Below are 17,410 nucleotides of genomic sequence, written 5' to 3'. Positions count from 1 at the left end.
CTAGTTCGAGAGCTCAAGAACACTCAATACATCCACCAAGCAGGACTAGGGTTTTACGCATCCTCGCGGCCCGAACCTGGGTAAACGATCCTTGTGCTGATTACTGATCCCGCTCTTCTCACAACCCTGTGCCCCGCAACCGTAGTAGGAATTCTTGTGATCCCATAGGTGTCATTTCCCACTGACATTATGGGCTTTAATTTACACTTTTCTATCATTTTTGGGACTAACCTACTAACCGGAGGCCCAGCCCGAATTGTTGTTTTTTTGCCTATTTCAGTGTTTCGAAGAAAAGGAATATCAAACGGAGTCCAAACAAAATGAAACCTTCGGGAGCGATCTTTTTGGAACAAACGCAATCCAGGAGACTTGGAGTGGATGTCAAGAAGCAGACGAGGCGGCCACAAGGCAGGAGGGCGCGCCCTAAGGGGGTGGGCGCGCCCCCCACCCTTGTGGGCCCCTCGTGGCTCCCCTGACATACCTCCTTCGTCTATATATATCCACGTACCCTGAAAACATCCAGGAGCACCACGAAAAACTATTTCCACCGCAGCAACCTTCTGTATCCGCAAGATCCCATCTTGGAGCCTTCGTCGGTGCTCCGCCGGAGGGGGAATCGACCATGGAGGGCCTCTACGTCATCTCCAAGGCCTCTCTGATGAGTTGTGAGTAGTTTACCACAGACCTTCGGGTCCATAGTTATTAGCTAGATGGCTTCTTCTCTCTCTTTGAATCTCAATACCAAGTTCTCCTTGATCTCCTTGGAGATCTATTCGATGTAACTCTTTTTGCGGTGTCTTTATTGAGATCCGATGAATTGTGGGTTTATGATCAAGTTTCTCTATGAGAAATAATTGAATCTTCTCTGAATTCTTTTATGTGTCATTGGTTATCTTTGCAAGTCTCTTCGAATTATCAGTTTGGTTTGGCCTACTAGATTGATCTTTCTTGCAATGGGATAAGTGCTTAGCTTTGGGTTCAATCTTGCGGTGTCCTTTTCCAGTGACAGCAGGGGCGACACGGCACGTATTGTATTATTGCCATCAAGGATAGAAAGATGGGGTTTATATCATATTGCTTGAGTGTATCCCTCTACATCATGTCATCTTGCTTAATGCGTTACTCTGTTCTTATGAACTTAATACTCTAGATGCAGGCAGGAGTCTGTCGATGTGTGGAGTAATAGTAGTAGATGCAGAATCGTTTCGATCTACTTGTTGTGGATGTGATGCCTATATACATGATCATACCTAGATACTCTCATAACTATGCACTTTTCTATCAATTGCTCGATAGTAATTTGTTCACCCACCATAATACTTATGCTATCTTCAGAGAAGCCAATAGTGAAACCTATGGCCCCCGGGTCTATCTTTTATCATATAAGTTTTCCGTCTACTTTTATTTGCATCTTTTACTTTCCAATCTATATCATAAAAATACCAAAAATATTTATCTTATCGTATTATCTCTATCAGTTCTCACTTTTGCATGTTTCCATGAAGGGATTGACAACCCCTTTATCGCGTTGGTTGCGAGGTTCTTGTTTGTTTGTGTAGGTGCATGGGACTTTTGAGGAGCCTCCTACTGGATTGATACCTTGGTTCTCAAAAACTAAGGGAAATACTTACGCTACTTTGCTGCATCACCCTTTCCTCTTCAAGGGAAAACCAACGCAGTGCTCAAGAGGTAGCACTCATCAGTCATCTTGTAGTCACATAATTGCTCCATGACGTACAAATGTGGCCTCGAGCGCAGGACACAATGGAATCGTCAAGAACACTCGATAGGGAGGCTTTGAAGAGGGTATCCATGTTCTCAAAAGCTTCCTGCCGTGTAGGATTAAGATCGCCCTCAGGCTTACCCTTAGTGGTGTCATAGCACTACATGATCTGAAACCAATATACTGCTCTTGTGCGCCACCTTTTATATTGCGCCCCCCTTAAAAGTAGGTGGCTTCAAAAGCGCAACAAAACCACTCGGAGTAAATTGCTTATAATCAGGTTGTTGGATTGGATTGTTGAATATATGAGCAATTTACTATGAGATTACATCAAAGTAATGACGCAGACTAAACCAGGAGGACGAATCACATACTATACAGCGGGAGCAGGACCGCTATGGTTGATGTTGTCAATCATGTCGTTGATGAAGAGGTTACCGAGGTCAGGGAAGAAGGTTGTCATCGAGGAAGTCGTCACTGGCAGCAGTCACAGGAGTGTGCTTCCCAAAAACCTGATTGCCCCTCTCCCGTACAGGATCACGAAAGGCAGGGTTTGGAGGAGTGTTGTCCCTTCTCGCGGTGCACGTCGAAAGGAGGGCTGGAGAAGAATTGCATGGCGGCGCTAAGATCTGGAACGGTGCGAAACCATATGATACAACGGCAGCTAGGGTAGAGCATGTCAGGTCGGTCATGCGAGTAAGACCAAGTATAATAATAGAGCACCGATACGCGCCGGTGCGCCGGCCGAAATGTTTCGGTCGGACTCACGCTAGCTGATACGTCTCTAACGTATCTATAATTTTTGATTGTTCCATGCTATTATATTACCTGTTTTGGATGTTTATGGGCTTTATTTTATACATTATTATCATTTTTGGGACTAACCTACTAACCGGAGGCCTAGCCCGTATTGCTGTTTTTTTGCCTATTTCAGTATTTCGAAGAAAAGGAATATCAAACGGAGTCCAAACAGAATGAAACCTTCGGGAGCGTGATTTTTGGAACGAACGTGATCCAGAGGACTTGGAGTGCAAGTCAAGAAACAGCCGGAGCCTCCACGAGATAGGAGGGTGCCCCCCCTATAGGGAGTGCCCCCTGTCTTGTGGGCCCCTCGGGCATCCACCGACGTACTTCTTTCTCCCATATAAGCCTACATACCCCGAAAACATCCAGGAAGAAACCACAATACAATTCCCACCGCCGTAACCTTCTGTATCCGCGAGATACCATCTTGGAGCCATCGCCGACATTCTGCTGGAGGGGGAATCCACCATGGAGGGCTTCTACATCAACACCATAGCCCTTTCGATGAGTTGTGAGTAGTTTACCACAGACCTTCGGGTCTATAGTTATTAACTAGTTGGCTTCTTCTCTCTTTTTGGATCTCAATACAATGTTCTTCCCCTCTCTTGTGGAGAACTATTCGATGTAATCTCTTTTTGTGGTGTGTTTGTCAAGATCCGATGAATTGTGGGTTTATGATCAGATTTATCTATGGATAATAACTGAATCTTCTCTGAATTCTTTTATACGATTGAGTTATCTTTGCAATTATCTTCCAATTATCGGTTTGGTTTGGCCTACTAGATTGATCTTTCTTGCCATGGGAGAAGTGCTTAGCTTTGGGTTCAATCTTGCGGCGTTCTTACCCAGTGACAGAAAGGGTTGCAAGACATGTATTGTGTTGTTGCCATCGAGGATAAAAAGATGGGGTTTATATCATATTGCTTGACTTTATCCCTCTACATCATGTCATCTTGCTTAATGCGTTACTCTGTTCTTATGAACTTAATACTCTAGATGCATGCTGGATAGCGGTCGATGTGTGGAGTAATAGTAGTAGATGCAGGCAGGAGTCGGTCTACTTGCTGCGGACGTGATGCCTATATACATGATCATGCCTAGATAACATCATAATTATTTGCTCTTGTATCAATTGCTTGACAGTAATTTGTTCACCCACCGTAATACTTATTCTCTTGAGAGAAGCCACTAGTGAAACCTATGGCCCCCGGGTCTATCTCTTATCATATTTGCTTCCAATCTACTTTTATTTGCATCTTTATTTTCTGCAACTATATTATAAAATACCAAATATATATTTATCTTATCATATTATCTCTATCAGATCTCACTTTTGCAAGTGGCCGTGAAGGGATTGACAACCCCTTTATCGCGTTGGTTGCAAGTTCTCAGTTTGTTTGTGTAGGTGCGTGGGACTTTTGAGGAGCCTCCTACTGGATTGATACCTAGGTTCTCAAAAACTGAGGGAAATACTTACGCTACTATTGCTGCATCACCCTCTCCTCTTCGAGGAAAACCAACGCAAGCTCAAGACGTAGCAAGAAGGATTTCTGGCGTCATTGCCGGGGAGGTCTTTGCTCAAGTCAACACATACCAAGTACCCATCACAAACTCATCTCCCTCTCATTTACATTATTTGCCATTTGCCTCTCGTTTTCCTCTCCCCCACTTCACCTTTGCCGTTTTATTCACCCTCTCTTTCCCAATCTCCTCCTCTCTTTCCGCTTGCCTTTTTTTCGTTTCCCGTGTGTTTGCTCGTTTGCTTCGCCGTTATGGCTAGTCCCCCTATCTTTATTATCACTCCCGAACAAGAAATTCTCAATTTTAAGCAAAGGGAGAGAGAAAATTTAAAGGATGCTTGGCATAGAATTTGCAATGCCCAATATAAATCTTCTAGGAAGTTTTCCACTTCCGTTCTTCTCCGCAATTTTTATGTAGGCATTACTCCTTGGAATAGATGTGTTCTTGATATTGCTAGCGGAGGTGATCTCATGAGTAGCCATACGTTTGATGCTTATAATGCCATGTTGGATTTGTTTGACCCTCCACCTCTTTTGGTCAATGGAACTGTTTTAACTTTAGAACACATTATGCAATGGCTTGATATTATTGAAAATAAAATTGCCACCGTTGAGTTGATTGAAAATTTGGATAAAAAGATTCATAATCATATCGCCCAATTTGGATCTAGGGTTGGAGTTACCTTGAAAAATCTTAAAGAGAAAGAACCTATAGTTAATCAAAAAATAGATCTAGATTCTGCTAGAATTGGTAAACTTGAGGATGTAATTACCAACTTAGGTTCAGCGTTTTCTTCCATGAAACACACTCCAAAACCCCCTACAAAAACCACCAAGTTTATTTATGTTCCTAAAAATAAGGGTGAACCTTCTAGTAAGGGAGACGCGGATCTCAAATCCATAAGTGTTCATCCCAATTGTCTTTATATCATTAAGGAACCTTTTGCTACCAATGAATTTCTTGAATTTTTGCCTAAAGGTTTAGCCATTGCTAAAAGGGGAGAAATCTCTAGAGATCACAAGTGCTCTACTTATGAACCAAGTGCCAAAGATGGCACTACTTAGATCTATCTTCGCTTTTATGCCTAGCTAGGGGCGTTAAACGATAGCGCTAGTTGGGAGGCAACCCAATTTTCTTTATGTTTTTTGTATTTGTTCCTGTTTAGTGTTAAATTTTGTTTCTACTTTCTGTTTAGATGTGTTTTCATGTTTTATTTAGTGTTTGTGCCAAGTACAACCTATAGGATAACCTATGATATGAGTTGATTTGATTCTGCTGAAAAACAGAAACTTTGCACTCACGAGAAAAACTTCAATAAATCACAGGAACGAGCTTTTGCATTGATTCTTTTTGCTGCTGTTCAATAAACAAATTGTTTAGGACTTCGTATTTTGGTAGGAGTTTTGAGGTTCCAGAAGTTTGCGTTAGCTACAGATTGCTACAGACTGTTCTGTTTTTAACAGATTCTGTTTTTCGTGTGTTGTTTACTTATTTTGATGCATCTATGGCTAGTATGTAAGGGTATGAACCATAGAGAACTTGGAATACAGTAGGTTTAACACCAATTTAAATAAAGAATGAGTTCATTATAGTACCTTATGTGGTGGTTTTGTTTTCTTTCACTAACAGAGTTTATAAGATTTCCTGTTGAGTTTGTGTTGTGATGTTTTCAAGTTTTGGGTAAAGATTTTATGGAATATGGAATAAAGGGTGGCAAGAGCCTAAGCTTGGGGATGCCCAAGGCACCCCAAGATATTCAAGAATAGCCAAAAGCCTAAGCTTGGGGATGCCCCCAGAAGGCATCCCCTCTTTCGTCTTTGTTCATTGGTAACTTTACTTGGAGCTATATTTTTATTTACCACATGATAAGTGCTTTGCTTGGAGCGTCGTGTATTATATTGGTCTTTGCTTGTTAGTTTACCACAGTCTTCTTTGTTGTAACACACCTTTTGGAGAAGCCTATTTGCTTGAAATTTATTAGAATACTCTATGTGCTTCACTTATATCTTTTGAGCTTGATAGTTTTTGCTCTAGTGCTTCACTTATATCTTTTAGAGCATGGCGGTGGATTAATTTTGAAGAAATTGCTAGTCTCTCATGCTTCACTTATATTATTTTAAGAGTCTCTTAGAACAGCATGGTATTTGCTTTGGTTATGAATTTGTCCTAGAATGATGAGCATCCAAGTTGGGTATAATAAAAACTATCATAGGAAGTGAATTGGATGCTATGATCAACATGATACTTGCTGGTTGTTTTGAGATAGGGAGGTAGTGATACTAAACTCATGCTAGTTGGGTGATTATGAATTTAAGGAATGCTTGTGTTGAAGTTAGCAAGTCCCGTAGCATGCACGTATGGTTAAAGTTGTGTAACAAATTTGAAGCATGAAGTGTACCTGGCTTGTGCATCCTTATGAGTGGTGGTCGGGGACGAGCGATGGTCTTTTCCTACCAATCTATCCCCCTAGGAGCATGCGCATAGTGCTTGGTTTTTGATGACTTCTAAATTTTTGCAATAAGTTTTGACTAATGTTGAGTCCATGGATCATACGCACTTTTACCTTTCCATCATTGCTAGCCTCTTCGGTACCGTGCATTGCCCTTTCTCACCTTGAGAGTTGGTGCAAACTTCGCCGGTACATCCAAACCCCATGATATGATACACTCTATCACACATAAACCTCCTTATATCTTCCTAAAAACAGCCACCATACCTACCTATTTATGGCATTTCCATAGCCATTCCGAGATATATTGCCATGCAACTTTCCACTGTTTCATTCATCATCATCATGACATACATTACTTTTGTCATATTGCCATTGCATGATCATGTAGTTGACATCGTATTTGTGGCAAAGCCACCATGCATATTTTTTATACATGTAACTCTTGACTCATTGCACCATCCTGGTACACCGCCGGAGGCATTCATATAGAGTCATATCTTGTTCTAGTTTCGAGTTGTAATTCATGTGTTGTAATCAATAAAAGTGTGTTGATCATCATTATTAGAGCATTTCCCAAAAAGAAAAAAAGGAAGTCCAAAAAGAAAGAAAAAAAGAAAGGCCAAAAGAAAAAAAAGAAAGAAAAAAATAAAATAAATAAATAAAAAGGGCAATGCTACTATCTCTTTTTCCACACTTGTGCTTCAAAGTAGCACCTTGTTCTTTATTGAGTCTCATATATTGTGCTTCAAAGTAGCACCATGTTCTTCATGTAGAGAGTCTCATAGGTTGTCACTTTCATATACTAGTGGGAATTTTTCGTTATAGAACTTGGCTTGTATATTCCTATGATGGGCTTCCTCAAATGCCCTAGGTCTTCGTGAGCAAGCAAGTTGGATGCACACGCACTAGTTTTCTTTTGTTGAGCTTTCATTCATTTATAGCTCTAGTGCATCCGTTGCATGGCAATTCCTACTCCTCATGTTGACATCAATTGATGGGCATTCCCATAGCCCATTGATTATCCTCGTCAATGTGAGACTTTCTCCTTTTTTGTCTTCTCCACACAATCCACAATCATTATTCTATTCCACCCATAGTGCTATATCCATGGCTCACGCTCATGTATTGCGTGAAGGTTGAAAATTTTGAGATTATTTAAGTACGAAACAATTGCTTGGCTTGTCATCAGGGGTATAGAAGTTGGGAACATCTTTGTGTGACGAAAATGAAGCATAGCCTAACTATATGATTTTGTAGGGATGAACTTTCTTTAGCCATGTTATTTTGAGAAGACATGATTGCTTTTATTAGTATGCTTGAAGTATTGCTATTTCTTTTGTCAATATGAACTCTTATCTTGAATCATTTGGATCTGAACATTCATGCCACATTAAAGAAAATTACATTGAGAATTATGCTAGGTAGCATTCCACATCAAAAATTCTCTTTTTATCATTTACCTACTCGAGGACAAGCAGGAATTAACCTTGGGGATGCTTGACACGTCTCCAACGTATCTATAATTTTTGATTGTTCCATGCTATTATATTACCTGTTTTGGATGTTTATGGGCTTTATTTTATACATTATTATCATTTTTTGGACTAACCTACTAACCGGAGGCCCAGCCTGTATTGTTGTTTTCTTTTGCCTATTTTAGTATTTCGAAGAAAAGGAATATCAAAAGGAGTCCAAACGGAATGAAACCTTCGGGAGCATGATTTTTGGAACGAACATGATCCAGAGGACTTGGAGTGCAAGTCAAGAAACAGCTGGAGCTTCCACGAGATAGGAGGGCGCGCCCCTGTCTCGTGGGCCCCTGGGCGTCCACCGACGTACTTCTTCCTCCCATATAAGCCTACATACCCCGAAAACATCCAGGGAGCAACCACAATACAATTTCCACTGTCGTAACCTTCTGTATCCGCGAGATCCCATCTTGGAGCCGTCGCCGGCGTTCTGCCGGAGGGGGAATCTACCACGGAGGGCTTCTACATCAACACCATAGCCCTTCCGATGAGTTGTGAGTAGTTTACCACAGACCTTCGGGTCCATAGTTATTAGCTAGTTGGCTTCTTCTCTCTTTTTGGATCTCAATACAATGTTTTTCCCCTCTCTTGTGGAGAACTATTCAATGTAATCTCTTTTTGTGGTGTGTTTGTCAAGATCCGATGAATTGTGGGTTTATGATCAGATTTATCTATGGATAATAATTGAATCTTCTTTGAATTCTTTTATATGATTGAGTTATCTTTGCAAGTCTCTTCGAATTATGGGTTTGGTTTGGCCTACTAGATTGATCTTTCTTGCCATGGGAGAAGTGCTCAGCTTTGGGTTCAATCTTGCGGCGTTCTTACCCAGTGACAGAAAAGGTTGCAAGACACATATTGTATTGTTGCCATCAAGGATAAAAAGATGGGGTTTATATCATATTGCTTGAGTTGATCCCTCTACATCATGTCATCTTGTTTAATGCGTTACTCTGTTCTTCTGAACTTAATACTCTAGATGCATGTTGAACAGCGGTCGATGTGTGGAATAATAGTAGTAGATGCAAGTAGGAGTCGGTCTACTTGTTGCGGACGTGATGCCTATATACATGATCATGCCTAGATAACGTCATAATTATTCACTCTTCTATCAATTGCTTGACAGTAATTTGTTCACCCACTGTAATACTTATGCTCTCGAGAGAAGCCTCTAGTGAAACCTATGGCCCCCGGGTCTATCTCTTATCATATTTGCTTCCAATCTACTTTTATTTGCATCTTTATTTTCTGCATCTATATTATAAAATACCAAAATATATTTATCTTATCATATTATCTCTATTAGATCTCACTTTTGCAAGTGGCCATGAAGGGATTGACTACCCCTTTATCGCGTTGGTTGCGAGTTCTCAGTTTGTTTGTGTAGGTGCGTGGGACTTTTGAGGAGCCTCCTACTGAATTGATACCGTGGTTCTCAAAAACTGAGGGAAATACTTACACTACTATTGCTGCATCACCCTCTCCTCTTCGAGGAAAACCAACGCAAGCTCAAGAAGTAGCACTATCCGTTCGATCAGCCCGTCTTAAGCCATTGGATCCTTATCACCAGGTCATCTTCTTCCTTCCCTGTTTCTCCTCCGTGCGTAGATTGCCATCTGGCAGTCGGCTCTCTCCCACGCGCCCCGCAACAGCTGTTCCTGCCCTCTCCTCCTTGCCTCGCCCCCGCGAGGCTCACCGCCTATGCAGGCCACGCGACTCCGACGGGAGCTCATGGCTTGCAGCAAACCAACGCCTTCACGTCTTCGGCGAGACCTTGCCATGCCATCCGTTCGTACTAGTTCCAGTCGCCCCCCTCCTCCCTGCCTCCCCCAGCATCTATGGCCGCCATCTTTCAAAACCGCCCCCGCATCTCACCGTTGCAGCTTGGCACCCTAATCCTATTCCGCAAAACTCGTTGTGGTCACTGTCATCGGGCACCGTTTCACCTTAGTAGCAAAAAGCTCGATGGTCAAAGCTTTTTTCTTGTCGATTGCAACAAATGAGGAAGTTCGCCGCCATCGCCGCAGAAACCAAATCACATGCCCGGTTCCAGCTCTAGTTTTGGTGGTTGCAACAAATCATGTGCTCCGTTGTTGTCGGCGTAGAAAAACACTCTACCAATGCAGCAAAAACGTCAGTTGGTTCCAGCTCTAGCTTATCCAGTTGCAGCAAAACAAAAGGCACGTTCTCGCTCTGACTCTGCCAAGTGCCACATTGTTTGCTTCGAGCCACCTCCTGGTCACTAGTTCCACTGGTCGCCATGGTAACAAAAAAGCTCGCCGTTAGTAGCTTTTGCATTGTTGGTTGCAACAAAATGATGAAGTTGAAGGAAATATGCCCTAGAGGCAATAATAAAGTGATAAATGTTTATTATTCATGCTAGAATTGTATTAACCGGAAACATGATACATGTGTGAATACATAGACAAACATAATGTCACTAGTATGCCTCTACTTGACTAGCTCATTAATCAAAGATGGTTATGTTTCCTAACCATAGACAAGAGTTGTCATTTGATTAACGAGATCACATCATTAGTAGAATGATGTGATTGACTTGACCCATTCCGTTAGCTTAGCACTTGATCGTTTAGTATGTTGCTATTGCTTTCTTCATGACTTATACATGTTCCTACAACTATGAGATTATGCAACTCCCGTTTACCGGAGGAACACTTTGTGTGCTACCAAACTTCACAATGTAACTGGGTGATTATAAAGGAGCTCTACAGGTGTCTCCAAAGGTACATGTTGAGTTGGCATATTTTGATATTAGGTTTTGTCACTCCGATTGTTGGAGAGGTATCTGTGGGCCCTCTCGGTAATGCACATTACTATAAGCCTTGCAAGCAATGTAACTAATGAGTTAGTTACGGAATGATGCATTACATAACGAGTAAAGAGACCTGCCAGTAACGAGATTGAACTAGGTATTGAGATACCGACGATCGAATCTCGGGCAAGTAACATACCAATGACAAAGGGAACAACGTATGTTGTTATGCGGTTTGACCGATAAAGATCTTCGTAGAATATGTAGGAGCCAATATGAGCATCCAGGTTCCGCTATTGGTTATTGACCGGAAATGTGTCTCGGTCATGTCTACATAGTTCTCAAACCCATAGGGTCCGCATGCTTAAGGTTTCGATGACAATTATATTACGAGTTTATGAGTTTTGATGTACCGAAGGTTGTTCGGAGTCCCGGATATGCTTACAAACATGAAGAGGAGTCTCGAAATGTTCGAGACATGAAGATTGATATATTGGAAGCCTATATTTGGATATCAGAAGTGTTCCGGGGTGAAATCGGGATTTTACCAGAGTACTAGGAGGTTACCGGAACCCCCCGGGGGCTTAATGGGACATAGTGGGCCTTAGTGGAGAAGAGGAGAGGAGGCCAGGGCAGGGCCATGCGCCCCTCCCCCCTAGTCTGAATAGGACAAGGAGAAGGGGGCGGCGCCCCCCCCCCTTTCCTTCCTCTCTCTCCCTCCTCTTTCCCCCCTTCTCCAAGTCCAACAAGGAAGGAGGGAGTCCTACTCCCGGTGGGAGTAGGACTCCCCTTGGCGCGCCTCCTTCCTGGCCGTCCGCCCCCTCCCCCCTTTATCCTTTATATACGGGGGCAGGGGGGCACCTCTAGAAACAACAATTGATCTCTTGATCTCTTAGCCGTGTGCGGTGCCCCCCTCCACCATAGTCCTCCTAGATAACATTGTAGCGGTGCTTACGCAAAGCCCTGCGACGGTAGAACATCAAGATCATCACCACGCCATCATGCTGACGGAACTCTCCCTCGACACTCGGCTAGATCGGAGTTCGAGGGACGTCATCGAGCTGAACGTGTGCTAGAACTTGGAGGTGTCGTAGTTTCGGTGCTTGATCGGCCAGGCCGTGAAGACGTACGACTACATCAACCGTGTTGTTCTAACGCTTCCGCTTTTGGTCTATGAGGGTAAGTGGACGACACTTTCCCCTCTAGTTGCTATACATCACCATGATCTTGCGTGTGCGTAGGAAACTTTTTGAAATTACTACGTTCCCCAGCAGTGGCATCCGAGCCTGGTTTTATGCGTAGATGTTATATGCACGAATAGAACACATGTGAGTTGTGGGCGATACAAGTCATACTGCTTACCAGCATGTCATACTTTGGTTCTGTGGTATTGTTGGATGAAGCGGCCCGGACCGACATTACGCGTACGCTTACGCGAGACTGGTTCTACCGACGTGCTTTGCACATAGGTGGCTGGCGGGTGTCAGTTTCTCCAACTTTAGTTGAACCGAGTGTGGCTACGCCCGGTCCTTGAGAAGGTTAAAACAACACTAACTTGACGAACTATCATTGTGGTTTTAATGCGTAGCTAAGAACGGTTCTTGCTTAGCCCGTAGCAACCACGTAAAATTTGCAACAACAAAGTAGAGGACGTCTAACTTGTTTTTGCAGGGCATGTTGTGATGTGATATGGTCAAGACGTGATGCTATAATTTATTGTATGAGATGATCATGTTTTGTAACCGAGTTATCGGCAACTGGCAGGAGCCATATGGTTGTCGCTTTATTATATGAAATGCAAGTGCCCTGTAATTGCTTTACTTTATCACTAAGCGGTAGTGATAGTCGTAGAAGCAATAGATGGTGAAACGACATTGATGCTACGATGGAGATCAAGGTGTCGCGCCGGTGACGATGGTGATCATGACGGTGCTTGGGAGATGGAGATCACAAGCACAAGATGATGATGGCCTTGTCATATCACTTATATTGATTGCACGTGATGTTTATCCTTTATGCATCTTATTTTTCTTTGATTGATAGTAGCATTATAAGATGATCTCTCACTAATTATCAAGAAGTGTTCTCCCTGAGTATGCACCATTGCGAAAGTTCTTCGTGCTGAGACACCACGTGATGATCGGGTGTGATAGGCTCTACGTTCAAATACAACGGGTGCAAAACAGTTGCACACGCGGAATACTCAGGTTAAACTTGACGAGCCTAGCATATACAGATATGGCCTCGGAACACGAAGACCGAAAGGTCGAACGTGAATCATATAGTAGATATGATCAACATAGTATGTTCACCTTTGAAAACTACTCCATCTCACGTGATGATCGGACATGGTTTAGTTGATTTGGGTCACGTGATCACTTAGATGACTAGAGAGATGTCTGTCTAAGTGGGAGTTCTTTAGTAATATGATTAATTGAACTTAAATTTATCATGAACTTAGTACCTGATAGTATTTTGCTTGTCTATGTTTGTTGTAGATAGATGGCTCGTGTTGTTGTTCCGTTGAATTTTAATGCGTTCCTTGAGAAAGCTAAGTTGAAAGATGATGGTAGCAATTACATGGACTGGGTCCGTAACTTGAGGATGATCCTCATTGCTGCACAGAAGAATTACGTCCTGGAAGCACCGCTGGGTGCCAGGCCTGCTGCAGATGCAACTGATGATGTTAAGAACGTCTGGCAGAGCAAGGCTGATGACTACTCGATAGTTCAGTGTGCCATGCTTTACGGCTTAGAACCGGGACTTCAACGAAGTTTTGAACGTCATGGAGCATATGAGATGTTCCAGGAGTTGAAGTTAATATTTCAAGCAAATGCCCGGATTGAGAGATATGAAGTCTCCAATAAGTTCTATAGCTGCAAGATGGAAGAGAATAGTTCTGCCAGGGAACATATACTCAAAATGTCTGGGTATAATAATCACTTGATTCAACTGGGAGTTAATCTTCCTGATGATAGTGTCATTGACCGAATTCTTCAATCACTGCCACCAAGCTACAAGAGCTTCGTGATGAACTATAATATGCAAGGGATGGACAAGACTATTCCCGAGCTCTTCGCAATGCTAAAGGCTGCGGAGGTAGAAATCAAGAAGTAGCATCAAGTGTTGATGGTCAATAAGACCACCAGTTTCAAGAAAAAGGGTAAAGGGAAGAAGAAGGGGAACTTCAAGAAGAACGGCAAACAAGTTGCTGCTCAAGAGAAGAAACCAAATCTGGACCTAAGCCTGAGACTGAGTGCTTCTACTGCAAGCAGACTGATCACTGGAAGCAGAACTACCCCAAGTATTTGGCGGATAAGAAGAATGGCAAGGTGAACAAAGGTATATGTGATATACATGTTATTGATGTGTACCTTACTAATGCTCGCAGTAGCACCTGGGTATTTGATACCGGTTCTGTTGCTAATATTTGCAACTCGAAACAGGGACTACGGATTAAGCAAAGATTGGCTAATGACGAGGTGACGATGCGCGTGGGAAATGGTTCCAAAGTCGATGTGATCGCAGTCGGCACGCTACCTCTACATCTACCTTCGGGATTAGTTTTAGACCTGAATAATTGTTATTTGGTGCCAGCGTTAAGCATGAACATTATATCTGGATCTTGTTTGATGCGAGACAGTTATTCATTTAAATCAAATAATAATGGTTGTTGTATTTATATGAGTAATATCTTTTATGGTCATGCACCCTTGAAGAGTGGTCTGTTTTTATTAAATCTCGATAGCAGTGATACACATATTCATAATGTTGAAACCAAAAGATGCAGAGTTGATAATGATAGTGCAACTTATTTGTGGCACTGCCGTTTGGGTCATATTGGTGTAAAGCGCATGAAGAAACTCCATATTGATGGACTTCTGGAATCACTTGATTATGAATCACTTGGTACTTGCGAACCGTGCCTCATGGGCAAGATGACTAAAATGCCGTTCTCCGGAACTATGGAGCGAGCAACAGACTTGTTGGAAATCATACATACTGATGTATGTGGTCCGATGAATGTTGACGCTCGCGGCGGATATCGTTATTTTCTCACCTTCACAGATGATTTGAGCAGATATGGGTATATCTACTTGATGAAACACAAGTCTGAAACATTTGAAAAGTTCAAAGAATTTCAGAGTGAAGTAGAAAATCATCATAACAAGAAAATAAAGTTTCTACGATCTGATCGTGGAGGAGAATATTTGAGTTACGAGTTTGGTTTACATTTGAAACAATGCGGAATAGTTTTGCAACTCACGCCACCCGAAACACCACAACGAAATGGTGTGTCCGAATGTCGTAATCGTACTTTACTAGATATGGCGCGATCTATGATGTCTCTTACTGATTTACCGCTATCGTTTTGGGGTTATGCTTTAGAGATGGCCGCATTCACGTTAAATAGGGCACCATCAAAATCCGTTGAGACGACGCCTTATGAACTGTGGTTTGGCAAGAAACCAAAGTTGTCGTTTCTTAAAGTTTGGGGCTGCGATGCTTATGTGAAGAAACTTCAACCAGATAAGCTCGAGCCCAAATCGGAGAAATGTGTCTTCATAGGATACCCAAAAGAGACTATTGGGTACACCTTCTATCACAAATCTGAAGGCAAGACATTTGTTGCTAAATTCAGATCCTTTCTAGAGAAGGAGTTTCTCTCGAAAGAAGTGAGTGGGAGGAAAGTAGAACTTCATGAGGTAATTGTACCTGCTCCCTTATTGGAAAATAGTTCATCAAAGAAACTAGTTCCTGTGACGACTGCACCAATCAGTGAGGAAGCTAATGATATTGATCATGAAACTTCAGATCAAGTTACTATAGAACCTCGTAGGTCAACCAAAGTAAGATTCGCTCCAGAGTGGTATGGTAATCCTATTCTGGAAGTCATGTTACTTGACCATGGAGAACCTACAAACTATGAGGAAGCGTTGATGAGCCCAGATTCCGCAAAATGGCTTGAGGCCATGAAATCTGAGATGGGATCCATGTATGAGAACAAAGTATGGACTTTGGTTGACTTGCCCAATGATCGGCAAGCCATCGAGAATAAATGGATCTTCAAGAAGAAGACTGACGCTGATGGTAATGTAAGTGTCTACAAAGCTCTACTTGTTGTGAAAGGTTTTCGACAAGTTCAAGGAGTTGACTACGATGAGACTTTCCCACCCGTAGCGATGCTTAAGTCTGTCCGAATCATGTTAGCAATTGCGGCATTTTATGATTATGAAATATGGCAAATGGATGTCAAAACTGCATTCCTGAATGGATTTCTGGAAGAAGAGTTGTATATGATACAACCAGAAGGTTTTGTTGATCCAAAGGGTGCTAACAAAGTGTGCAAGCTCCAGCAATCCATTTATGGACTGGTGCAAGCCTCTCGGAGTTGGAATAAACGCTTTGATAGTGTGATCAAAGCATATGGTTTTATACAGACTTTTGGAGAAGCCTGTATTTACAAGAAAGTGAGTGGGATCTCTATAGCATTTTTGATATTATATGTAGACGACATATTGTTAATTGGAAATGATATAGAATTTCTGGATAGCATAAAAGGATACTTGAATAAAAGTTTTTCAATGAAAGACCTCGATGAAGCTGCTTACATATTAGGCATCAAGATCTATAGAGATAGATCAAGACGTTTAATTGGACTTTCACAAAGCACATACCTTGATAAAGCTTTGAAAAAGTTCAAAATGGATCAAGCAAAGAAAGGGTTCTTGCCTGTATTACAAGGTGTGAAGTTGAGTCAGACTCAATGCCCGACCACAGCAGAAGATAGAGAGAAAATAAAAGATGTTCCCTATGCTTCAGCCATAGGCTCTATCATGTATGCAATGCTGTGAACCAGACCTGATGTATGCTTAGCAATAAGTTTAGCAGGGAGGTACCAAAGTAATCCAGGAGTGGATCACTAGACAACGGTCAAGAATATCCTGAAATACCTAAAAGGGACTAAGGATATGTTTCTCGTTTATGGAGGTGACAAAGAGCTAGTCATAAATGGTTACGTCGATGCAAGCTTTGACACTGATCTGGACGATTCTAAATCGTAAACCGGATACGTGTTTATATTAAATGGTGGGGCTGTCAGTTGGTGCAGTTCTAAACAAAGTGTCGTAGCGGGATCTACATGCGAAGCGGAGTACATAGCTGCTTCCGAAGCAGCAAATGAAGGAGTCTGGATGAAGGAGTTCATTTCGAATCTAGGTGTCGTACCTAGTGCATCGGGACCAATGAAGATCTTCTGTGACAATACTAGTGCAATTGCCTTGGCAAAGGAATTCAGATTTCACAAGAGTACCAAGCACATCAAGAGACACTTCGATTCCATCTGGGACCAAGTCCAGGTGGGAGACATAGAGATTTGCAAGATACATACGGATCTGAATGTTGCAGATCTGTTGACTAAGCCTCTTCCACGAGCAAAACATAATCAGCACCAAGGCTCCATGGGTGTTAGAATCATTACTGTGTAATCTAGATTATTGACTCTAGTGCAAGTGGGAGACAGAAGGAAATATGCCCTAGAGGCAATAATAAAGTTATTATTTATTTCCTTATATCATGATAAATGTTTATTATTCATGCTAGAATTG

This window comes from Triticum aestivum, chromosome 6B, assembly GCF_018294505.1.
Source record: "Triticum aestivum cultivar Chinese Spring chromosome 6B, IWGSC CS RefSeq v2.1, whole genome shotgun sequence".
Taxonomy (NCBI): Eukaryota; Viridiplantae; Streptophyta; class Magnoliopsida; order Poales; family Poaceae; genus Triticum; species Triticum aestivum.
This window is presented reverse-complemented; position numbering follows the sequence as displayed.